The 26,214-nt window shown below is 36.8% G+C and overlaps 1 protein-coding gene across 2 annotated transcripts in view; it reads left to right on the top strand.

Moving 5' to 3' along the window:
* The window catches only part of ETV6 (ETS variant transcription factor 6), a 298,560-nt gene that overhangs the window by 89,830 nt on the left and 182,516 nt on the right, over positions 1-26,214 (top strand). The gene's annotated exons all lie outside the window — the stretch shown is intronic.

The raw sequence follows: 26,214 nt of genomic DNA, 5'->3' as shown, positions 1-26,214 counted from the left end.
GGACCCAAAAGGATAAACAATTTAAAAAGAAAAGTTATGTAATAATTTTATTAAATATTGAAAAGAAATAGGGACAACTAGATGGTACAGTGGATAAAGTACCAGAGTTCAAATCTGAACTCAGATCTTAACAGATCCTAATTGTATGACAGATGATCACAACTCTTAATTGCATTGCAAAAAGAAAAGAAGTAACAGGTTGCATATCATAGATTTGTAGTTTCATATGCAAGCATCCTCCCTCTCTCCTCTTCTGTTAATAGAAATGCTTGTTTTATTTCTTAAGTATAAAAGAAATACAATTTAAAAAACAAAAGGAATGTTTTTAAATGTATACAGTAAAATACATAGGATTACAAAGGGATTAAATTATATTGAAATACAACTTTCAGAAATTTCACAAACCCAAGCTGGTTCAACCCCTTCATTGTACAGATGAGGATCAGTTTAGTTGATTTGCCCAGGATGGCACAAATATTAATTACCGGGAGCAGGATTTGAACTAGTTCTTCACTCTGCTGTTCCTTGCTTCTCTCTCCATGGTGAGTAATGAATGTCTTAGTTGTCTTGCCAAGTCAAAAGGATAGCAAGCCTTATATTATAGTACTTATAGGAAAGTTTTGCTTTAAAATAACTTTGCTTCATTGTGATGGACTTGGCTTTTTTCAACAATGAGATAATTCAGGCTAATTCCAATAGACTTGTGATGGAGAGAGCCATCTGCATCCAGAGAGGACCATGTAGACTGAATGTGGATCACAACATAATATTTTCACTTTTTTTGTTATTGTTTTCTTGCTCATTTTTTCTTTCTCATTCTCCCTCTCTCTCCCCTTTGATCTGATTTTTCTTGGGCAGCATGATAAATGTGGAAATAAGTGTAGAAGAATTGCACATGTTTAACCTATATTGGATTATTTGCTGCCTAGGGGAAGGGGTGGGGAAAAGGGAGGGATAAAAATTTGGAACACAAGGTTTTGTAAGGGAGTATGTTGAAAAATGTTTTTCCATGTATTTTGAAAAATAAAGAGCTATTATTATTAAAAAAAAACAAACAAACAAACAAAAAAAAAACCCTGCTTTTCCCACTAAGATTGCTTTGCATTTGAGGTATCTTGGAATTGCCCATCTCACCTGAGTGCCACTAGGAGCTGCAGTGGCTGCATACTAGCCCTAGCATTGCCATTGAGATTGCTTTCCCCTCCTGTGTAGGACGTTATAACACTTACACTTTCATCTTTATCTTTCACTGTCATTTGAAAGGAGCAGTAGCCTTGAAGAAAACAAAACTAGGGAAGTGAAAAGCTGAAATTTAGTGGGAGAAAAAAATAGGGTGACAGAACCAACTGTTGCAGCCCCTGAATCATTGGGCTGCTTTTGAGAGTGAAGAAAACCATCACTTACGGTTAAAGGATGTGGTGAGGAAAATATTATCTGTCACTCAGTTATTAGAGGGGCCAAGTTATTTAAGGTAAATACCACATATACAAGGTTTCTCAAAATATTTAGTACAGTTTTACCTTAATGTGTTAAGATACAGTTTTGAGTTATTAAAGCATTAAACTGCACCAGGACTTTTGGGACTATGCATTTATAGGGAGTATTAAGATACATACTTTATATGATGTGTTTAATAACACATTGTGTACATTATATGTTACATAACAGATTAAAATGCATGTAATAGACACAGTTTTACAGAATCAATATATAGAATACTGTATGTAATACAATGTAATACTATGTAATGAGTATATATATTTTAATACACAGCCTTCCCTACATTATCCCATTTAGGCCTTATAGAAACTGTGGCATAGATTGTGTAAGTAGTTTTTTTACAAAGAGGATAACTGAAGATCACAGACATAAATGATTGGTCCAGGATTCAGATGCAAGTTTTCTAATTCCAAGGGAAGTAGAGCAAGATGTAGTGGGAACAACAGTGTTTTTGAGATTAAAGTCCCAGCTCTCCCTGGCTTTGAGACCAGCTCTCTGCTTTTAGCCTATTTAGATCAGGATCTCTGTGAAGGATTCTGGCTTTCCTCCCAGCTCTCCCATTCCTTGGCCAAGGGACTTTGTAATATTCTCTCCATTCTGGTGCCCATCTCTCTAGTTTCCTTGTTTTAGTGGAAAACCTGCCTACAAAAATCACTCCAAATAGAGGAAGTCCTTTAAGAACTGGTATGGCTTGTGAAAGAATATCTTGTGTTCATGTGATAAATCCATTTCTAAATGGCTTGGGCCTCTTTTCACGTGCAAAAAGCCATAGCCAATTAAAATAACCTGGCCAGATCACTTTTGCCATTTCCTTCTCTGGTTCTTCCTTTTAAAGTAAGGAAGCGAGTACTAAGTGGTGAGGTGTGCCAGTACCAGTGACCTAGGAGGAATCCCTGCAAAGTAAGCTGTGCCCATGTTTTAAGAGTTTGTCCCATCCCCTCCCTTTTATTCCCTGTTCCTATCAAAATAGAAATGGCAGCCATATGACATAGCCTAGGTATCTATCTGGATGTAAGCATCTTTCCTTTTGGCCTGTCACTGTGAGGGTCAGGGTTTCATGGGGAAACAGATGGTTAGACAAAGCCTATATTTCTGAAGCAAGCTACAGGAGTGGATCTGCAGAGCTGAATTTCCTTATGATAGACTAAGAAACTAAGATGATTCTTAGTTTCCTTCCCTTGCTTTTTTTTTTTTTTTTTAACTAACAATAAATAATTTTACTCTAGAAACTTTGTAAATTTTCTAAGTGGGAAGGTTTGTTCACATTTCTCTGTATGACTGGAAAGTTTTTCTGAGCAAATGCACATTACTGTATCTCTGGCTCACTTTCCTTTGGCTTCCTTCAGGGTTCAGCTTAAATTCCACCTGCATTTTGCTGGCAAGCCCCATTACCTTATTAGTATTTTTTGAGGGAGGGGGGCAATCGGAGAGTCACACAGTGAATAAGACTGTTTGAACTCGGCTCCTCCTGACTCCAGGCTCGGTGCCTTGCCTTTCATTTTCGTGTGGGCTTGGATTCATAAAAACCTGGATTCAGATGTGATCTAAAATACCAGCAGTGTGATTTTGCCTGCCTTAGTTTCCCCATATTATAAAATGGCAGTGAGAATAGCATCTGCTTCCCTGGGTTGTTGTGAGGTTTGAAGCAGATGATATTTGCAAAACGCTTAGCCCGGTTCTTGGCATATAATAGGTGCTGTGTGAATATTAGCTATTATGACTGTCATCATCAGTATCATTATTGCTTATCTTGTCCGTGCATTGGAAGCAGATGATATTTGCAAAGCGCTTGTTTGCCTAGCACATAATAGGTGCTGTGCGAATATTAGCTGTCATTGTTACTATCATTATCAATGTCATTATTATTATACCTTCTCTCCCTAATTAAAATCTAAGGGCCTTAAAGGCAGGATGCCTTTCAGTTGAATGCCTCAGTCAGGAAGTCATTTATTAAGTGTCTCCTATATGTCAGTTACTGTGCCAAGCACTGAGGACACAAAAAGTAATCAACAAGCCCTGCCCTCAAGGAGCTTACATTCTGGTAGGGAGGAAAGGGGGCAATGGACAACAGGCAAAGGAGGCTTTATACAGAATAAATTGGAAATAATCATTAGAGGGAAGGCCCTGGAATTAAGGCAGATTGGGAAAGCTTCCTGTAGAAGATGGGCCTTGAAGGAACAGACCGGGCTCAGCATTTAATAAGTTGCTCATTGATTGACTGGTGACAGGGTTTTCCTCCTGGGAGGAAGTGAACAATATTGTTTGAAATGCATCTTTTGATTTGCATCTACTTTTGTCTGACGTTAGCCCCCCCCTCCCCCCCCAAGTCCGTCCACTGCACAAGCAAATAGGAGCCCTTCAGGGCCGGCAGTGTGCTTTACAGGCAAGGCCAGGGAGCTGTCAAGGGGAAATTTCATCCCTCACTCCCTTCCTGATACTGTACTCTAGGAAGAAAAGCAGCCTTACCTGTTTGAGGTTTGTGTACACAGGAAGAGCTTCATGGTCCAGAGAATCCAGTTTCAAAGGAGCCAGCCACACTGTGTTTGAATGCTGGAGGCATGGCAAGTCTGAGACAACCCTGGGCAAGGAATGCAGGAGCAGGACCTGTTGTCCAGATGTCAGGGACTAAAGAGATACCCCCCACCTCCGCCTCTGCGGGAGGAATGGGTAATCCAGTGCTGCACGTTCTCAGACGTGGGACATCTGGTCCCAGTGGGCAGCCATGCTTTGGGCTCTGGCTTTGGCTACCTGTGTACTTAAGCTGTCAGAGGTCAGATTGTTAAATTATCCATGTGAGCATCTACACATCCGGAACCCAAGGAGGTCACAGACCAGGCTTGATTTCTCCTTTGGTTGATTCATCCAGATTTAAGGTTGTGCCTAATAAATAAGGTGTCTAACTCCAGATCGGATGATTGAGTTCCTTCGTGGTCAGGTCCCCTCTGGGGGTAGCTAAGTGGTGCAGTGAATAGAGTACCTAAATCGGAGTCAGAAAGATTCATCTTCTTGAGTTCAAACCCAGCCTCAGACATTTACTAGCTGGGTGATCCTGGGAAAATCATTTAAGCCATTTTGCCTCAGTTTCCACATCTGTCAAAAGATCTGGAGAAGGAAATGACAAGCCTCTCTAGTATCTCCAAGAAAACTTCAAAATGGGGTCCCAGAGAATGAGAAAGGACTGGGGGAAAAAAATAAAACAGCAGCAAGCTGACAAGCACTGTATAAAGTCCGGGAGCAAACAAGATGAAGAAAAAGCTTGGAAGAGTCTTATGTAAGGAATTTTTTTGTGGGGGTAGGGTGGTAGTGTTATAGACCTTTTTGGCAATCTGATGAAGCCAAGTCAAAAATCATTTATTTGTTTGTTTGTTTGTTTATTCATTCATTCATTTACCAGATGATTATATTATGTGACAAATTCTGTTTTAAGCCTTGGGTATACCAAAAAAAGCAAAAATCCAAACCAAAACAAAAGCAGTATCTACTCACCCTAGCCCACCATCTAATATAAAAATGGTCTGAAACATATAAAATAAAATTCAGAGAATTATAAGGGAAGCCTATCACTGCAGCACAGTTAACAAAATTGTATTTCTTTTTTTTTTTTTTTCATGAGGCTGAGGTTAAGTGACTTGCCCAGGGTCACACAGCTAGGAAGTGCTACATGTCTGAGACCAGATTTGAACTCGGGTCCTCTTGAATTCAAGGCTGGTGCTCTGTCCACTGTGCCACCTAGATGCCCCAATTGTATTTCTTTTTAAAAAGAATTTCATGAAGCTATCATTGCATGTATTTGGAAAATTAAAATATTATTAAAATTAAATATATATATGTACATATATGTATATAATATAAACACTCAACAAAGATATACAAATAAACCTTCAGCAAGAGAAAAAAAAATAAAAGAACCTCATGGACCCTAAATTAAGAACCCTTGAATTTGGTGATAAAAATCATCAGTGCTTGAAAAATCCAGCCCTTTCATTTTACAGGGATTTCTTACTGGAAGTTACCCAGATAATCAAGGCAGAGACTCATCCAATATTTTTTTCAGTGTATCCTCTTCACTTTTATAAATGTTATCCACAATCACATTAAGAGGACTATACCTAATTATAGTTGTATTATCTTCAAGTACCACTACCAACTCCAAGTGAATAGAGCTCACACCATTCTCTCTCTCTCCTCCTCCTTCATGAGTAAACAATGGTTGTGGTTATGTGTTCAATCATATATAACTATTTTTTGTGGTATTTATTTTAAAAAAATTATTTATTGTACTTTATTACATTTTTTTTTTTAATATTTGAAAGCCTTAGTAGGTCAATGGAAGTTAAAATTTATTAAATCTTTTTTAAAAAATTATTTTCTTTCACTGTTCTTGACACCTTTCCTACCCAGACTAGAGTCCCAGGAAATAGGAAATGGAAAAGCTCTGTGTAGGATTGCTTTTTGTGGTTCTTGAGATGAATTCTTCCATCAAAGATGATTCTTCTTGGAGTAATTCTATTCTAGTTTCTGTTCGAGCCTTCAGGAATAGCTCTTATTTGTCTGGTATGTACTTTTCCAGGAATGGTTTAAACCAAGCTTCCTTCCAGCTCTTGAGATTCTGCGAATGTGATTCTTTACCACCATTACTAAGATCTGTTTTCTGTTCTTTCAGATGTCCTGTCTCCTGTCCAAGGCCTTTGCATGGGCTGCCCCTTATGCCACTGAAGCTCTCTTTTCCTCACTTCTGCCTCTTGAAACTCCAGATTAATTTTAAGGCTTAGCTCACTTGGTGTAGCCTTTCTGGAATTCTCTAGTTGTGAAGCCTGTGGTCCTTCACTTACCTCCACATAACTCACTGAATTTACCTAAAATTAGTCTTTTTGCTTTTTGGGAAAATATAGCTTCTTAATATATACTGTGTGTGTGTGTGTGTGTGTGTGTGTGTGTGTGTATTAATTTTATTTCAGAGTAGTACAGGGGACATAGTCCTGGGTCTGGTGCTCAAATTCATGAGTTCAAATCCAACTTCAAACACTGTGCAAGTCAACCAAATTTGCCTCAGTTTCCTAATCTGTAAAATGAGCTGGAGAAGGAAATGGCTAATTAATTCAGAATCTTTAACAAGAAAATCCTAAGTGAAGAGTTGAATATGATTGAACAATAATTTTTATGTTTCGCAACATAAGTGTAAAAAAACTCAATATTCTCTCCCCTTCCCCCAATAAAGATAGCATTTTGTCTCCACTTATTTTTACTTGATCTACTTTAAGGCAACCTTATTCCCACCCGCTTTCTTAACTCTTCCTTTGTCTCCAACCTAGTTGTCATTCTTTCCCCTAGTTTCACAGTTTTATATAATTTTTTTTATTTTCTTTTTATTTAATTTATCTAATTCTCTAATTCTTTTTTCTCTCTCTAAATTGTATAGTTAATTAAATCTCTCTGCCATTAAACTTGTTTTATGTTAGAGTTTCTTTTCTTCTCCCCCTGCCTTTTCTACATCTCTTTCTAAAAAGAATTTCTATCCCTTTCTATCATAAAAAGGATTCTTTTTCTCTTTCTATCTAGTCTAGACTTTTATTCTCTGATTCCCATGGCTCTTATACTTATGGAGAGGCTCTAAGTGTTCTAGTAGATTTCAATTGTCACATTGTGCCTGAAATCAGGGAAACCTGACCTCAAATTCAGTCTCAGACAATTATGATCTTAGGAAAGTCTGCCTGTCTTAATCTCTACCTTTTTCAATTTCCTCATCAAAAAATAGGAATAATAATCCCATTTACCTCCCAGGATTCTTGTGGGAATCAAGTGAGGTAGTATTTCTAAAGTACCTGGCACATAGTAGACACCTAAATCCTTGTTCATTCCCTGCTTCTTCCTTTTTTAATTTCTGTATTCCTCCTGAAATTCCCATGGGACTAGCTTGTTCTCAGTCTTATTGTTCACGTGATTCATGAACCATTTGCTTTTTTCACTGGATTATTTTCTGCTCCAAACCCCAGGTAGTAACAGAATTGTTAAGAGTTGGAAGAAGCTTTGGGAATGCCTTAATAAGGAGCCAAGATCAAGACAAGTGAATTGACCTGTCCAAATTATACAAGTAGTAGAAGGAGAATTCAAAGCCACATCTTTGGGCTCTAAGCCAGTTTTGTTCTTCCTATTATAGCCATTCTTTTTCTCCCCCTCTCCCTCCAGGCAATTAGAGTTAAGTGACTTGCCCAAGGTCACACTGCTAGGAAGTGTTAAATGTCTGAGGTCAAATTTGAACTCAGGTCCTCCTGACTTCAGGGCTGGTGCTCTATCTACTGCATCACCTAGCTGCTCCGATAGCCATTCTTTTGTGCACAAAATAAATGCATTTTCCCCCCTGTATCATAATTATTATTTTGTCAATTTAATCTCTTTAGAATGATTTTACAGGTGGAAATGTGTGTGTTGGGGTGTTAGGTATCTCATTGGTATCTCCTCGTTGCCTTTCTGAAAGGGGAGATGAAAACCTAAAATTTTTCTCACTTTTTTTAAATGAGGAAAAAAAAAAAGAATCTTGAGGGAGAACAGCAACAAAAAATGAGTCTGGAAAGAAGAAATGTTTAGAGATCTAGTCATTTCATTTTCTATAGGAATAAAAAAGTTTCTATATTGTTTCTTTTCAGACTTCCTACTTATATTTTCCTCCATAAGATCTCAACTTTTTTGTTTGTTTTTTATAAATATTAATATTCATTTTTCCTTTTTTAAAAAAAATTAAATATAAACTGATACCTCCTTCAGGGTTAAAGAATCATCAATTTGAAGGAAAAATTACATAGGAAACTATGTAATTATTTTCTTTCCACTCAGGACAGTTAGCTTCCTTGGTTAGAGCATGGTATGATTGTAGCCAAGGTTTGTTCTAGGGCAGATGATTTTTTGTGTTCTGTGTGACAGACTCTTCCCCCTAATCCCAACAAGCCAATTCCCTTGGAAATGGTTACTTTCGTAGGAGTAGCCAATAGGATATAAATCACTGCAAGGAACCATCCCAAAAAGGAGAAATAGCCTCAAAGCACATACAGTTTTAGGGCTGTAATTGACATTAGAGATGATCTCATGTCCACTGCCAGCCAGTAAGTAGTAATAGAGCTCCTTGAGAGGTTGCATGTTGGGCCAGAGGGCTGGACTTGAGGGCTAGTCCTAGTGCTACCATTTATTAGCTCTGGAACCTTGAGCATGTGTCATCTCATTTCTTTGAGCCTCAGTCTCCTCCTCTGTAAAAAGTGCATAGTAATACTTGCAGTATTACCTTGTCAAGATCAAGTGAGCCATCATAGGTAAATTATTTAAACCTGGAAAAGGTTAATGTAAATACTCCCATTCTATTATATTGGCACTATGACAATCTTTATATATGCCTTCAATACAGTTTTTGTTCTCTTGATTTGCACTAAGTTTATCCAGTTCCCTTCCTTTGTATACATATTTCTATCTTGGTCATAAAAATACAAAATCTTATTGCTTATGTTAATAAAAATAATTATCAATAAAGTCTCAGGTAAGAGGGAAGAAGGTAATTAAAATATTAAAAGATTTTCAAGGAGAAAGTGGGTGCTGCTTCCTTTAAAAATAGAGATTGTTAAGCTGGGGTCGATAGACCCTCAAAAGGGAGTTTGTGCAGGGATTTGGGGAGCTCTGTGAATTTAGATGGGATAGATTATATTTTTATTTCAATAGATTAGTGTTTGTTTGTTTTTTTTTTTTTTTTTAGTAATAAATTTATTTTAAGCACTAAAAAACTCCATTACAAACTTTGTGGACCCCAACATAGCATTCTTACTCTCTCTGTTGTTTGCTTGCATTTTGTTTTCTTTTGCAGTTTTTTTATTCTTTCTTTATCTGATTTTTCTTGTGCAGCAAGATAACTGTATAAATATGTGTATATATTGGATTTAACATCTCTTTTAACATATTTAATGTATTAGACTACCTGCCGTCTAGGGAAGGGGGTCAGGGGAAGAAAGGGAAAATTTGGAACAGAAGGTTTTACAAGAGTCAGTGTTGAAAAATTACCCATGTATGTTTTGTTAATAAAAAGCTTTAATTAATTTTTAAAAAAAAGAAGGAAAAAAAAACTCCATTATTCAGAGACAGGATCCATATGTTCTATCAAGATCTATGACAGAAAAAGGGTTAAGAATCTCCGTTACTGGAGTAGGATTTATTAGATTTTCCATCTTTTGTATTGTCTCTTCTCTTAACAGTTTGACTATTCATCATCCCCTTACAAACAACTCTGGACCACTTCTGTTTATCATTAAGTCTTAGTGTTTAATGCTCTTTTCACTTAGAACTGGCTATATCTTAATACAGATTTCACTGACTGACCTTATTAACCTCCAGGATATTTAGGACATAAAACATTTGCTCTTGGGACAATCTTCGGTTTAAAAAGTATAGCCATTGCACATGATACTATAGAAAACTTTGGCACTGGCCAGTGTTGATGCTACCTCATTTAAACTCACCTTCATTGAAGGGACAGGGAAAGAATTGAAACAAAATAAAGGGGGAAAAAAATCTGTCCCAAATATTAGCTGAATACTCTTGCCATTATCTAGCACAATGTAAAATTTCTAACTTCCTGAACATGTGCTAGATATTAGGTGATGAAAACCATCGGTGTTTTTACCCTAGTTTTTTGAGAATTCACATTTATATAGAACTTAAAAGTTTTGAAAGTGATTTTTCTCACCAAACTCAAGTGTAATTAACTTCATTTTATCTATAGAAACTGAACCTCAATGAGGTTAAATGAGTGGCTTATGGTTTTAAAGGCTGTGGTTTAAACCAAAATTTCCTGCTTCTAAGTCAAGCACACTTACACTTTCTACCATATCATGATGCCTCTTTGCTATTTATATTAACTAGAGTTCATACTTTACTCATAGCATAATTCAAAAAGAGTAATAAAAAAACCCACCTTATTACACTTATGAATTGTGGATGCTTTATCTGCTTGGCAATAGGAAATTTAATCACAAAAAAATCAAGTGATTTTGCAAGTGGCAAATGGACAATCTAATATCGAGTTATTATTAATCTATACTGTACCCTGTTATCTTTGTTGCTCCAAATTCTACCCATCTTGCAAGGAATTGCTAAATTTCCATTTCTTTCTGCTTATATTTTACACAGAATATCATAGGCTATCTACCTTGCAAGGCTCTTCTTGAGGAAAATGCTTTATCACCCTTAAAAATGTCCTATATATGTTATCATCATTGCTTTATATTCTTGCACTGTCTCACTTATGGTACTTTTTCTTCCCCAGGTGAATGGCATGCACCTGAGGGCCTCGAGTTTCTGAACATCCAGAATTTCTATCATGGTTCTACACACATAGTGCAGGATAATTGATTTGTATAACTGATTAAGAAAGCTCCATACTGGTAACCTGGCTTAAATGGTCATGTTCTCTGAGTGATTATGCGTAGAACTGAGGGAAATTTGTAAAACTACTAGTAATTCCCTACTGCTGGACAGTTTGCCATGTTCTCCTACTGGTTTTCACAGAATTTAAAGGTTGCTTCAAGATACTTAATAGAATTGAAAGTGACCCAAGGGACACATAATGTTGATTGTTGAAGCATAGGACTGGGAAACCTCCAGTAGCCATTTTGCTACATTTCAGCTTTATCCTGCTCAGGACAGGAGAAAAAGTGTTTGATTATGGAGTCAAAGTATTTTAATTCAAATCCAGTACTCAGCACAGGACACATAATAGGTACTTAATTAGTGTTTATTGATTGATTGAAATTTGTCCACTGTTACTTATTAACTCTGAGACATTAGGCAAATCATCAGACTTCTTAATGGTTCAGTTTCTTTATCTGAAAATATGGGTGTTGGACTCAATCTTTTAAGATTCATTCTGAATCTATAATCCTATAATCAAAAGAAAAAAAATGTACCTTAAAAATTATGCAATCTTTCCCCCCTATCCCCTGCATTCATTCAATAAAGAAGGAGATGGTTTATCTAATTATTCTGACACTTATGGAAGTAGCAATGCTTTATTTGCTCATATTTTCTGGTCTTGTATGTATATAGCACTTTAAATTTTACAAAAAAATTAAATCCCTGTGGACCTACTTCTGAAATTTATAGAAGAGAAAGGCAGCAGAGAGGTCAAGGAGAATGAGGAATGAGAAGAGGCCATTGCATTTGGTACCTAAGGGATCATTGGTAACTGGAGAGAGCAGGTTGGATGGAATGATGAGGTCAGAAACCGGATAGTTAAGAAGGTATTGGGAGGAGAAAAAGTCCTTGTCAAGGACTTTTTGGAGGAGTTTAGCTATCAAAGGCAGGAAGAAAATAAAGGCTATTAAGTGGGGGATGAAAGATCAAGCCAGGCTTTTTGGGGGATAGGAGAGACATAGGCCTATTAGAAGGCAGAAAGATTTTAATAAAAAATAGCTTTATTTCTCTTTCATCATAGAGTCCCAGAGTGGATCAATTCTGAAAAGTTGACACATATTGCTTTAGCAGGTAGAGTTGAATTTGGAGGCAAGGAGATCTGAGTTCAAATCCTACTATTGACACTTAGTGGTGTGACCCAGGATAAGTCACTTAAAATTTCTGAACTTTGGTTTCCTCTTCTGCAAAATTGGGATACTAATAAGAAGCTCCCCAGAAAATCTTTATTATTATTCTGTCTTGGGAGTATAACTTATTCCATACAACTATTTGAGGTAGACAAAAGGGCTTATAATAAAAGATCCTTGGTCCATGTATGCTTCTTGTTACCTAAAGTGACAACAAAAGCCTTTTTTGTGATTGTTTTTAAATATTGTATTATTCTAAAACTGATTGGACCCTATTCTGTCCTTGTGTCTAACAGCAAATATACCAGTTTATAAGTAAGAGTCAGTGACTTAGAGTATATGGATTATAAATGGCAGGTGGACCAGATTTTAATGTTAGTCCCTATTGCTTATCATTTTGAATATTCCTTGTATATATTAGTGGGTTCACTCCATTGTCCTTCTTCCAGTCTCTCTCCCTTCCTCCCATCTCTGCCTTCCTCATACAATAGAAGAAGGGGAAGGGGGCAACCCTCTCTGGTTGAGTTCTGATGAATAAGGCCTTTATATATAGTTGGGGGAAAAATTACCCTATTGCCTCCCTATCCCAGAGTGAGTATTGGTAGAGAAGTTTTTTGCTTATTTTATGTAGTTTTACTCAATTTTATTGAGACTTTTTTGGGTCACTGGAAATACTTTCTTGAATAATACAACATGTAGCTATAAAACAAGGTGACATTTAAAACTCTCTTTCTCCCCTTTCTTCTCTCCTCTCCCCCCGCCCCCATCCCCAGAATTTACACATCTTGATAAGTGTCATCCCTTACAAAGTTGTCACCTTGGTGAGTTATTCATTCATTGAAGCAGATGTTTTTGGAACACTTGTGTGCAGACTGTTGTAGTAGGGGTGAGCTGTATAGAATTTGATAAGATACAACCTTAGTTCTTAGGCATCGCAATTTTTAGTAGGGAGATGAGACATGTACACAGCTATTTAAATAAAACATAATTCATGTTATGCAAATGGTCAAAAGGAAGTGTTATTTAAGACCCAAGGCAGAAAAGATTTTTTAGTCAGAAAAGATCAGGAAAGGTGTAATCTAAAAATGCTACTATCGGGAACTTCTATTTTGGAGTCATCTTTAAAGCCATAAACTATTCTTTTGAACATATTCATTGGGAACAATCTTAGCCCTCTTAGCCGCTTAGAAGTGAATTGGATTTTTGGAAACTGGTCTCACTTGCCTCCCTTCACCCCAATGTTTTTATTCTTTCTTCACTGATTTTCTATTGGAAGTTATTCCAGACATTTTCTCTCCTCGTGCTTCCTACACAACCTGCTCAGCAATGGAATTTACCTCCTACTTTGCTGCGAAAATAGAAGCAATCCATTGTGAGCTCCATTTTCTCACCATCTGAAATTCTTCTGTTTCTCCACCACCACCACCACCACTGTAATCTCCCACAATGGAGTATCCCTTTTTGCCAAGGCCAGCATCAATTCTATTCCCTCCTCTCTCCTTCAGTTGCTCATCCCCTTCAATCATCCTCCTTCCCTCATCTTCAGGCCTTTCTTTCATTACTATCTGCTTTCAAACAAGTCCACCTGGTGGTTTGGTGGAACTGCCATTGTGGTTCATTCCTTCACTTCTCACCTGGACTATTGAAATTGCTACATATTTGGTCTCCAATTTTCCACAAAGTTTCTCTCCGCTCTGTGCTTCCTGTAGTCTCCAGAAATAATCTTCCAAAAATACAGATTTAACCCTATTTCTTACCTGGTTCAATTTCCTCTTTACTATTTGCCTTCAAACAGGTTCCCATCCTTGGGAAGCATTTGTTTGACCTCACTGCCCCTTCAAACTACGAACCCTTGTGTCTCTTCTCTTTCACAATCAAACTTCGAAGGAAACAAAGAAAATTATCAATAATTACTGCTTCTTTCTCATCTACCACTCGTCTCTCAATCTCTGCCATCTGGCTTCCAACCCAATCACTTGACAGATTCTGCTCTTGTAAATGATGGTCTCTGAACTGCTAAATTGGATGACTTCTCCCAGTTCTCAGACTCAGACCTTGCTGGACTGTTTGACATTGTTGATCACCGTCTCTCTTCCTTGGCTACTACCTCCTTGATAGGTTTTCCCAACTCTGACCTCTCTTAGTTCTTCCAGTTGTTTAGTTACTTTTTCTGGGTCTTCTGTTAAATTAACATTTGGCACCACTCCATACTGTTGGGTGTTCTGCCCTTTTTCCTTTCTCTCTGATCTCAATTCCATTAATGGATTTCCATGCTGATGACTTCCCAAACTATAAATCTGTCTCTGATTTTCCTCCTAAACTCCAGACCTGTTGCCTGATGGAAATGAACTGTTGTTTTTTTTTTTTTTTTCAGAAGCTCATTATAACCAGAATGAAACTTTTCAATCCCAATTCTCTTCTCTTATAAGCTCCTCCATTTCTGTTTGAGATACAACTATCCCTCTGAGTCACCTTAATTTGTTACCTCATAGTAATCCTTGACACTTTCCTTTCAGTTATCCTCCATATCTATTAATTTGCCAATTCCTGTCCACTCTTGTCCCATCCCACAAATGTTCCCTTCTCTGTAGTTATTTGGCCACCATTGTGGTCCATTCCTTCATTGATCACTTCTCCCCTGCACTACTGAAATGCAACTTGTTTGGTCTCCTAACTTTCCTTATAACTCCTCTTCTCTTCTTCATAGTTGCCAAAATTATCTTCTGAAACCATGGATCTAACCCTATTATTTCCCTGTTCAATTATTTCTAGTGGTTTCCTATTTCTTGTAGGATAAATGACAACTCTTCAGCCTGACATTAAACCCTTTCAAGACTTACCTTCAGATTTATAGTATATTACCTGTATGAGTGTGTAGTTTATGCTATATCCAAATTGGCCACTTTTCTGTCCCCTATACTTGGTATTCCATCTCTGCTTCTGCTTGTTGCCTCCAATTCACTCTTTCTCCATCTGCTTTTTGGAATCCTTTGTTTCCTTCAAAGTTCAACTTAGGAAGCCTTTCATGATGTTCTTTGTTCTTTTCTGTCTCTTCTTAGATTGTCTTGTATTGGTTTATCTGAATATATGTAGTAGAAAGTAGGCACTTTGATTAAAAAAAAAAAAAGTATTTTTTTAATCTATACCAATCTGACAAACAGTAGACACTTAATGAATGCTCTTTATTAAAGTGCATGGTATTCATATATTGGATTGTTTGCCACCTGGGGAGGGGGTGGGGGGAAGGAGAGAAAAATTTGGAACACAAGGCTATTATGCAAGAGTCAATGTTGGAAAAATTACCCATGCATATGTTTTGAAAATTAAAAGCTTTTAAAAAAATGAATAAAATGCATGTTATTGGGTATTTTATAAATTTTGAGGCCTGTATAGTTTTTATAGTATTTATTGTATAATCTAATAATAATAATACAAATACCTCAATTTACCTTTATAACAAACATAATTATCCTATTTTACAGATGAGAAAACTGAAGCAGACAGGTTAAATCTTTTTTTTTTTTTTTTTTTGCAAGACAATTGGGATTAAGTGGATCACACAGCTAGGAAGTGTTAAGTTCTAACGTCAGGACTGGTGCTGCACCAAATAGTTGCCCCGACAGGTTAAATCTTTTAGGTTAGTAGATATCTGAAATCAAGAGTTAGGCCTTTTTGGCTCCAGCCCAATAAGCCACTCAGCTGTGTAAAAAAGAATATCAGGGTATATTGAAATAGAAACATGGAATATCTTTTACCTTATTGTTATTCGAAGTAATGATAACATTAACAGCATTAGCCATAATGCCTTACATGTGTTGTCAAATTTCATTGTAGTTTTCTTATCGATCTTTATTTTCAAAATACTTCAAAGATAGTTTTCAACATTTACCCTTGCAAAACCTTGTATTCTATATTTTTCTCCCCTCCCTCCCACAATAAATAATTCAATATATGTTAAATACGTGCAATTTAAAAAAACAAAAAAAAAACCATTTCTACATTTATTATGCTATACACGAAAAAACAGATCAAAAAGGAAAAAAATGAGGGAAAAAACAAAACAAGCAAGCAACAACAAAAAAGGTGAAAATACTATGTTGCAATCCATACTCAGTCCCTATGACCTTGTCTCAGGATGCAGATGGCTCTCTCTATCACAAATCTATTGGAATTGCCCAGAATCATCTCATTGTTGATGAAAAGAGCCACGTCCATCACCGTTGATTATCACATAATCTTGTTGATGCTGTAATGTTCTCTTGCTTCTACTCACTTCACTTAGCATTAGTTCATGTAAGTCTCTCCAGGCCTCTCTGAAATCTTCCTGCTCATTGCTTCTTACAGAATAATAATATATTCTATAATATTCATATACCCTAACTTATTCAACCATTTCCCAACTGATGGGCATCCCAGTTCTTTGCCATTGCAAAAAAGGGCTACTACAAATATTAAATGTACCTTTTTCATTTAAATCTTACTTTAGTAGCACTCCAAAGTGGGTGGGTCATGTATTACCTGCCTTTAATCAAGAAGGAAACTGAGGCTTTGAGATTTTTTCCAGTGGTTTTCATGGCAATGGATTTTGTGGGTTGGGAATGGATGCTGAGTGTTATTTTGCTGCAGGCTTGAGCCTGTGATTTGGGGCTGCAGAAAATCAGATGAAGATGTCCAGACGTAGGGGGTGACGAAGGTAAATGTGAACAAGACAAATTTGCTAGATCTGATGACTTTTAAAACATGATGTGTCAGACTGACCTCAATACAAGATTTCCAGATTGTCTCAGAGGGCTTGTCTTTTTCTAAGTCCTTCCCTGACAATGCTTGCTTTCTAGAAAGGTGTCTGTGATAATGCATTATGCATTTGTATCCATATCTTTCTTTTTCCTTTGCCTTTTTCATCATACCACTTATATTTAGCCCTTACCATGTGCTAAGCTTGGCAGGGCAAATCAGAATATGTAAAAGATATAGAACTTGCCCTCAAGGAGACTGACTCTTTACAATTTACTTCTTCCTATGAACTTAATATACCATAATATATTAATATACTTAATATAATAATGAACTTAATAGAAAGCTTTTAAGTTAATAATATTCCACATTAAAAAGCTGAAGGCAGAGGGAATAGCATGGGTGAAAAGGATGTCCCAACTCTTTTTATTTAGGAGAAGCAGATGAATGGCCACAGTGGTTCCCAAGAGATTCAAAGTTTAAACAAAGAAATCTCCCTTATTCTCTTATATATCATTTTGGAGTAATCACTTTCTTCACTGTTTCCTTATTTGAAAATGTGAGGATTGGCTTAGATGGTTCCAATGCTAAATCAGGTGATCCAAGGAAAGGTAGTGAAGAGTAATTTGTGTTAGGGAGGAGAACATGGTGCCTCCTTAATTAACTTGGTTAGTTGTTGTTGTTGGATTTTGCTATTGTTGTTTTGATTTTGGTTTTCCCCCAACTATTAGAGAAGTCTTAGAGTTATAGATTTAGAGGGTGCAAGTGACCTTATTTGGAAGTTTTCTATTCTAGTGAGCCCAATTTCTGTGCCTGTAATGGAAAAAGGAATCACACTTGTATTTCCTTCCAAGATTTCAGTGATAGGGCTTAGCTTCAGGATCATCAGTGTGTCTCTATAAGCAGTATTTAAAGTGAAGGAAAAGAGTTTATGGGATGATGTGTCTCATTTTTGTTGAAGAAAGCAGCAAGAAAGTCTTATCTGCTTACTTACTAAAAATTTCCATGTTACCTGCCTGAAAATCTGGGAGATACTATCCAATTTGTGGCCCATTTGGAACACAGGTTTACTGTTTGTTTTTTTGTGTCAAAGAAGTGGGAATGGAGTCAGTGTGAGTACTTACTGAATCTGCTGTGACATGGAGAACTTTTCCCCCACCTAGGATCTTAGGGGAAGGGCAAGGGCAAGTCTGTGTCTGAATAGGGCAAAGTTGAAGGCCTTGAGATCTATGAAAAAAATCTTAATACATACTTCAGAAATTCTACTTAATAACGAAACATGGCAAACAACATTGAAATGATTTTGGAAAAGAGAAGGGTATGCTTAAACTGAAATTCTGAAAAGCCCTTTTTGAATTTCATGGCATGATTCCAACTTCCAGACCAAAACAGTGTAGTTTTTAAAAGTGGTTATCTTTTATAAATATCATGAATCAATCTATTCTCCTTCAGTATTTGACATAAAGTGGGGGGAAAAAAATTCAAGATATGTACATAGTACTACATGCAGTAGATGTTGCTACAGTAAAAGCCATAAGTGGAAATGTGAAGCTACAAGGAGTACCCCCTAAGGATATGAGGTATTCGCTCCCTAAGGATGAAGACCATCCTGGCAGAAACAACTGAAATAGTTCTTCAAGATCTCCAGAGAGGACGAATGACTGCATAAATATCTAGCTGGCATATTCAGGAGAAAATATGAATTCCATTTTGTCTAGTTAAAGGCAACAAAGAGAAAATCTGGAAACCAAAAGCTTGTTACAAATTCTGTATTCGTATAACCAACTCTTAAAAGTCAAAGCAAAAATATTAAGGTGATACAAGGAGTCAAAAACTATGCAAAGAAAAAAAAACAAAACCAAAATAATTTAACACCAGTTAAAAACTTTACTATGGGGAGCAAAAGGTATAAATAAAATATTGGTTAAGAAGAAAAAAAATCCCAGGAGCAACTTATTGTAACTTACTGTATTACAACTTATTGTAAAGAGCAACTTATTGATTTGGAAATTATTGAGCTTTTGCCTAGAAAGTACCATAACATATATGACCTTTATTGATTGTCACAAGACTTTTGATTCAGTTCCATACTCATGGCTTATTCACTCACATACTGCAAATATATAAAATAGACTATATTTAATGAGAATGCTAAAATATTTGACATATTCATAAAAAACTATATTCTGCTTAGAGCATGCTACCAAGACAATAGTATTAGGCAGGAGGCAAGATTTATCTCAGGCTTGAAATTAAAAAAATAAAACAAAACAATATGGGATTTTTCTACCTGACCTTAAATACACCATAATCTCTCTTAAGTAGAACTAAGCGTGACTTCCAAGTTAAAGAGGGTTTTGAACCAAAGCATCTTATTAACTACTTGATGTGTTTGGATGACATTAAGCTATGTGGCTCCATTGAAAAACAAATAAAGCACTCTTTCTTCTTGTGGGATTTTTTTCCTAATGATATAAAAAATACTATTTGGATTTTAAGTATACAATATTTAATATATACACCAAGGAAAGTTAGAACTAAAAGCTTCAAACTTGAATTTGAAGGTCATATTAATAAAGTTGTATATGAACATCCATACATACCTCGTCCTCCTCCAGACAAAACAAAGAAAGCCCAAAGATATATAGGAAAAGGTTGTTGCTGAGCATGTTAAGAAACTTAATAGCATTCTGAAATCAAAGTTGAATAGGAAGTATTTCCATGCTGTGTAACCATCTTTAATGTATGCTTTCAAAATTTTGAAATGGACAATAGCACATTTGTAAACTACCTGAAGAAATAACTATAGGATATTTGGGTGTTGGGGTTTTTTTTTGTTTGTTTTTGTTTTTGTTTTTGTTTTTGATGAGGCAGTTGGGGTTAAGTGACTTGTCCATGGTCATACAGTTAGGAAGTATTGTCTAAGACTGGATTTGAACTCATGTCCTCCTGACTTCAGGACCAGTGCACTATCCAATGTACCACCCAGCTCCCCCATACTTATAGGATTTTAACAAAATGTGACTCATGGCAGCTAACACTTGCACATTTGAAAGAAGGAATGGTATTAATGTCACTCTTAGAGCACATAGGTCAAAAATAGGTTAAAAAGACAAATAGGTTTAAAAAATTATAGAAATATGGGAACAAACAGATCAATGATAAAAATCCAGTTATAGAAATATTCTCATTGGAGTTGTCAAATGTAACTGAAAGTGATTTACCTCTAGTTGGAACTTAGAAAATGACTGAGATTCAAAAGTAGAATAAAAAGCTTTCCATGGGTGACATTTTTATGAACTGAGCTAACAGTGTTTCTACCAACAATTGTTGAACAAATGACTGAATTATGCAGAATTGTGGAACAAGAAGGATTTATGTTGGAAATCCAGGTCTAGGTCATTGCCATCAGAAACCATAAAATTCGTAAGGATCCAAGACTTTGTGACCCACATGGAATATTCAAAGGAATGGTGAAACAATTATAGCATATTAATGTAGGCTGTAGAAATGTAGTACCTTTTGAATATGTAGTGAAGTACCCCTCTAGAAGCTAGAATTCTAAGCTGGAAACTTGTTGGAAACTTGCTGTCTTTCATGGACTAACATAAGACAAATTCCCATCCTACAGATAGAAATCTTTAGATTTGATCTAATGTTGGAAAATTCAACTAATAAAAAATATTGAAAGCAGACCATCCTCATAAATCAATCTATGGCCCATGGTTGCCCAAATTAGTATGAATTCATAAAAACTCATACAAACATTTTGTAGATTATTTCTTTGACATCCCAAATATTCATAATACCACAAACTGTATAGAATGAAGAGTTTCCATAGTACAGAAGTCTGGATGAGAATATTCAATGCACCATCTAGCTGCCCCTGTATATCAATTTTCTTTTTTCTTTCTTTTTTTTTTTCCCCCTGAGGCTGGGGTTAAGTGACTTGCCCAGGGTCACACAGCTAGGAAGTGATAAGTGTCTGAGATCAGATTTGAACTTGGGTCCTCCTCAATTCAGGGCTGGTGCTCTATCCACTGCGCCACCTAGCTGCCTCCCGTATATCAATTTTCAACAGTTATTTGTTCTGTACTTACTTTGTGATAGATGCTGGTTGTAAGCACCAAAGATATATAGAAGGGTGAAAACACAAAATCCCTACCATTAAGGAGCTCATATTCTAAAGGATGAGGCAGTTAATGAGATCAAGGTAAAATGTACAGAATAAATGGAAAGTAGCCTTGGAGGCAATCAGGAGGTGGGAGCAGGGAGCCCTGGAGACACTTTTTTGTAGAAGGCAAGATTTATCTCAGGTTTGAAATAATAATAATTAAAAAAAAAAAAAAAAAAAAAAAAAAAACCTTTTCCAAATACAAAGCAGAAAAAATTAAAACTATGTTGGAATAAGGAATATGTTGTTGCTATCATCTTAACCTACTACTGCAATTATCCAAAAGAGATTTTTGTTGATCTTATAGAAGGTGAATTTACATCTTATTACTTTTTTTTTTAATGAAAGTTTATTATTTCTTTCTCCAGCTCATTTTACAGAAAAGGAAACTGAGGCAAACAGGATTAAGTGGCTTGCTCACAATCACACAAATATTAATTGTCCAGGGTTGTGTTTGAACTCAGCTCCTCCCAGCTCTAGGGCCAGTGTTCTATCTGCTGACATTTAGTTGCCCCCATATGACCAAATGGGGCTTGACTTCTTCCCAAATTTATTCATTCATTCATCCTTTTATTTATTTAGGACTAGATGAAAGAGGAGATATTTTTGCCTCAATTACTATCTAGTATTAATCACTGAATAGGTACTGTTTCAGTCAAACTGAGACTGTTGAAGTTCTTAGCTTAAAAAGGCCAAGGTGTTCTATTGCATCCAGGCCATCTCCAGTCACCCTGATCCACATCTGGCTCCGATGGCTGTGAGGGAAAGTGGGGCCGGTGACCTTGCCCAGCCCTCCCTCACAACCAATCCCTCACACCCTGAGGTCATGGACCTCTTGGAGAAGGAAGGACAAACAACAACAAGCTGCCTCCATCCCATTCTTAATTATAAAGAATCATAATTTTATCTACAATATAATAACAATAACAATAATGAAATTTGCAGAATTTTAAATGTAAAAATTAGTCATGGCAGGAGAATGAATTGAACCAGGTAATCTGAACAACTTTATTTTAAAAAAGACCATAGTATTGAAGATCTAGAGTTGACAGGGACTTCAGAAACTCTTGTGTTTGTCCCAGGATTCCCTCCATCTCTCACCTCTGCACACTTTCTGGCCGTTCTGTATATAGAAATCTTTCTCTCTGGTTTTCCTGATTTCCTTCAAATCCTAATTAAATCCTACCTTGTATAAGAAACTTTTCCTGACCCCCCCCTTCATTCTAATGCTTTCCTTCTGTTGCCTATTTCTCGTTTGTTTTTTCTTATTTGTGAGTAGCTGTCTGTGAGCTCCTTGAGAGCTGAGATTCATTCATCTTTTTCCTTTTCCCATTTCCCTGTGTGTGGATCACAAAAAGTAGACACTTAATAAGTATTTATTGACTGACTGACGGACTAACTTTAGGCCAAATCCCTCGTTTTAGAGATGAGGAAGTTGAGACCCAAAAATGTCATGAAGGGAGGGAGTATAAAAGCTGGGGTTCGAACTCCAAAGCCAGTGTTTGTTTCTGCTGGACCACACCGCCTCAAACCCAAGAACGGTGAAGGAAACCAACTCCGAGGGGATGAGGAGAGCAGTCTGAGCTCCCCCGGCAGCAGTGGTAGAGCTGCAATAATTGGAACCTGGTTTCTTTGACTCCAAATCCGGCCTTTTCCCCACTTCACCGTCTTGCTTCCAACTCTCCAAAACGGGAGTCTTAGGAAAGAGTAAAAGTATTCAAAGAATGTCCTGAGATGGCTTCTGTAGACACTGAGATTGAGTCACCAGTCTGGAACTTCTGTCAGGGGCAGACGAGCACCCAAGCAACTTTTGTGAAAGCCGAGGGATTCCTGCTTGTGGGGGGATGTCGGCTAGGGGTCAGTGGGGCTAACCCCAAGGGCAAGATGGGAAAGATAGTCAGCAAAAGACCCCTCACAAGGAGCATGATACTTTCATTCCTGTTTTTTTTTTTGTTTTGTTTTTTTAATTTTTAAAATTTAACCCTTTTTTTTTTTTTTAATCTCTCCACTCTCCCATCCTCCCCCAGAAAAAAAAATGGAAACAAAAGCAAATAAATTCCTATATATTCCTTCTGCATCTTGAATCATGCCCTCTGTTAGGAGGTAAATAGCCATATCATCATAGGTTATGGCACTTCCTATAAGCAGAAAGGCTCTCTCTCAGTGATTATACTTAATCACTGTGTGACCATAGGTAAATTATCTAACCCACCTTCTGTTTTTGCTTTCTGAACCATGCACTCAAAGCTAGGATAGATCATAAGTTCATGTAATTTAAGGCATTTTAGCTTTAGGGCTAAAAGGAACTTTGAAAACCATCTAGTCTGCCTCCTACTCCAACACATACATTTCACAAATCAATTGGAAATTGAAGCTCATGGAGGTTGTCACTTGCCTGAGATCACATAGAGAATAAACCACAAAGGTAGGATTCGAATCCAGGTTATTAACTCTAAAACTAGCATCCCTTCCACTGCATTATGGTACTTCTCACTTTATGTATAAAGAGGATTAAAGAGATTTGAATGAATGGCCAAAGGTAGTAAGCTGAGAACTCTTAAGATGAGTTTAGTAAAACTTGCCCTTACCTCCCTCATAGGTAGGAAAACACTTTGTAAACTTCCCAGTACTTTTTATGGGTGAACTATAATGTGAATTCTTGTTGTTTTTCAAGAAATGCATATCAAATAAAACCAGATTTGTTAGAGTTTTCCTAAAGACAGAAAAAATATGTGGCTTAAAAGACTACCTTCTAAGCACAAATAAAATTTGTTTTAATTGGTGGCTGTTTTTTTGAGATTATATATATAGATTTTAGGTCTGACTTTAGATTAATAACTTAATTGCTGCCCATTGGATCTAAGAAGGAACAGATAAACCAGGAATCACTTGCTTCATTTTGGGCATGAGGACTGGGGAAAAGAGATGAATTTCTGGCTCTGCACAAACATTTGTATGAGCCTACTTTTCTTGAGGAGCTCATACTAAAGCTGGAATATCTTCAATTCAGCAGAGGTTCTAGACGACGAGTAATATAATATAATTCAGAGGCACTGTTAATAATGCTTATTTCATAGGGAAATAATATGCTTTCTTCCTGATGCATTGCCTGTCTTTCCTCCTCACCTCCCCCCAGAAAGTCCCAGTTGTAGGCAAATCGTAAAATACACAGCTTCAGTTTGGGTTTTCTGTGTTGGGAAATACCAGTGAGTATAGAATTAGCAGCATGAATAACTCTTCCTACCCTGCCACCAAATCACCCTTCCTTCCCCATGCAAAACTTATAGGGAAAAAAAGTTCAAAAGAACAAAGAAAGGAAGTTTCCTATTATGCAAAATGATGAAAAACTGAGTATCTTGTTTTCAGGGTCCTAAATAAAGATTCTAGTCCAAACTCTATTGAAGAGGGGAAGGGATAATTTGGAAGTGAAGTGACAATCTGTGGAGGTGTCAAAGAGTGGAGGATTCAGACCAAACTAGCCTTAATGGGGAGAGGGGCTGGCACATACAGGATCAAAACAGGGAGGAAGTATGCCCTTAAATGTTATTGTCATGGGTCAAAGCACTGATGGTCTGACCCTAGTTATGGCTTTGCTTGAGACCAGAAAGCATGGAGAGACAGCAGGAAGAATTTTTGCCCAGATCTGCATAGAGCATACCGTGTTTGTTATTCTGTCATGACCTAATAATTGCTATTTATCCTCAAAGTGACTGCCAGACTCCTTTCTAGAAGATAAGATAAAGAGGCTCAAAGAAAACTCCATTTTCTAGTTTATCAAGGACAGTGTAATGTTTAAAAAAGTAATAGGAGGGTTTTAGTAGAAGAAGAAAAAAAGAACAAGGATATGAAGAGGCAGAAGGGATCTGGATTTGTCTAGGTTGGAGAGTTGAAGAATTACATAAAAGAGAAAGGAAAGAGGGCCAGGATTTGTAGACAGAGGTTCTGGGTTCAAATTCTGATCTAGTGATGTGATTTTGGGGCAAGCCAGCTTCTCTGGACTATTTCCTTTAATTTTAAAATTTTGGGGGTTGACCTCAAAAGATCTCGTAAATGTTTAATATCCCTTGGACTTTTGGAGTTAAGGGGTCATGAAGAGTCATTACACGACTGAATAAAAACCTTCCCCAAAAGGAGGAGGGAGAGCTCTCTGAGAAAATAGCAGCTGTTGTTCCCACAGCATGGCAGGGTGGATAAAAAGCTGGCCTTGGAGCTCAGAAGACCTGGCCCTGCCACACTGTAGTGAGCAGAGCCCAGTCAGGAAGAGTTGGTTCAAGCCTTGCCTCTGATGCTTACTGCTGGGTGACCTTGTCAGGTTCTTTTTTGTAAAGGTAACATGTTGGAGCAGGGTAGGGGACTTCCTTCTTTAAATGTATAATTCTGGTAATGACGATAGGGATCTTCATGGGGGTCTGTAAAATTGTATAAGAGAACATCCAGTCCGGGGGACAGGAAAAAGAGAATAATGCTGGTAAGTGGCTTATCTGATTGCTTCAGTCTGATAACAATGGTCTTGAGACCATCAAAGCTGAAGTCTCTTTGCCACCACTGATATTTCATGTGAGCACAAATGACGTCTCCAGATGGACTATAGAAAGACTAATAAAAGCACAAAACAGAAGCAATAATTGTAATCAGACCAACTACCTAGAATATGAGAGGAACCAGATAAAGAATTCAGGAAATAGATCACATACTGGGCAGGGAGCCATGGTAAAGTAGTGATGGGCCTTTCAGTTCTTTGGATATCTGTTGAAATCTGCCAAATGAATTTTGTCATTGTTTTTTTCCAGTTGTTTGAAATATCCCTTTTATATTTTAATTGACTCAGCACTAAAACTGTAAATTAGCTTTGGTAACATTGTCATTTTAATGATCTTAGTGTGGCCCAGCCTCGAACACTGAATATTCTTCCACCCATTTAAATTGTCCATTATTTCTTTAAAAAGTACTTTGTAATTGAACCTACAGAAATATTGAGTGTACTATGACAGATTGACACCGAAATATCAAGCATTTGTAATTGTTTTTTAATGGAAATTCCCTTTCTATGATCATTTCTCAACTGTTACAAAGAAATGCTAGGTTTGTTCTGTAGCAACTTTGTTGTCTTAGTTTCTTTACTGATTCCTTAGGATTTTCTAAGTAATTATCATGTCAGCCAATAGGGATCATTTTATCTTCTTTTCTCTCTTTATACCTTTAGTTTGTTTGCTTTTTTTTTTTTTTTTTTTTTGA

Source organism: Sminthopsis crassicaudata, chromosome 5 (genome assembly GCF_048593235.1).
Source record: "Sminthopsis crassicaudata isolate SCR6 chromosome 5, ASM4859323v1, whole genome shotgun sequence".
NCBI classification, from domain to species: Eukaryota; Metazoa; Chordata; class Mammalia; order Dasyuromorphia; family Dasyuridae; genus Sminthopsis; species Sminthopsis crassicaudata.
This window is presented reverse-complemented; position numbering and strand designations above follow the sequence as displayed.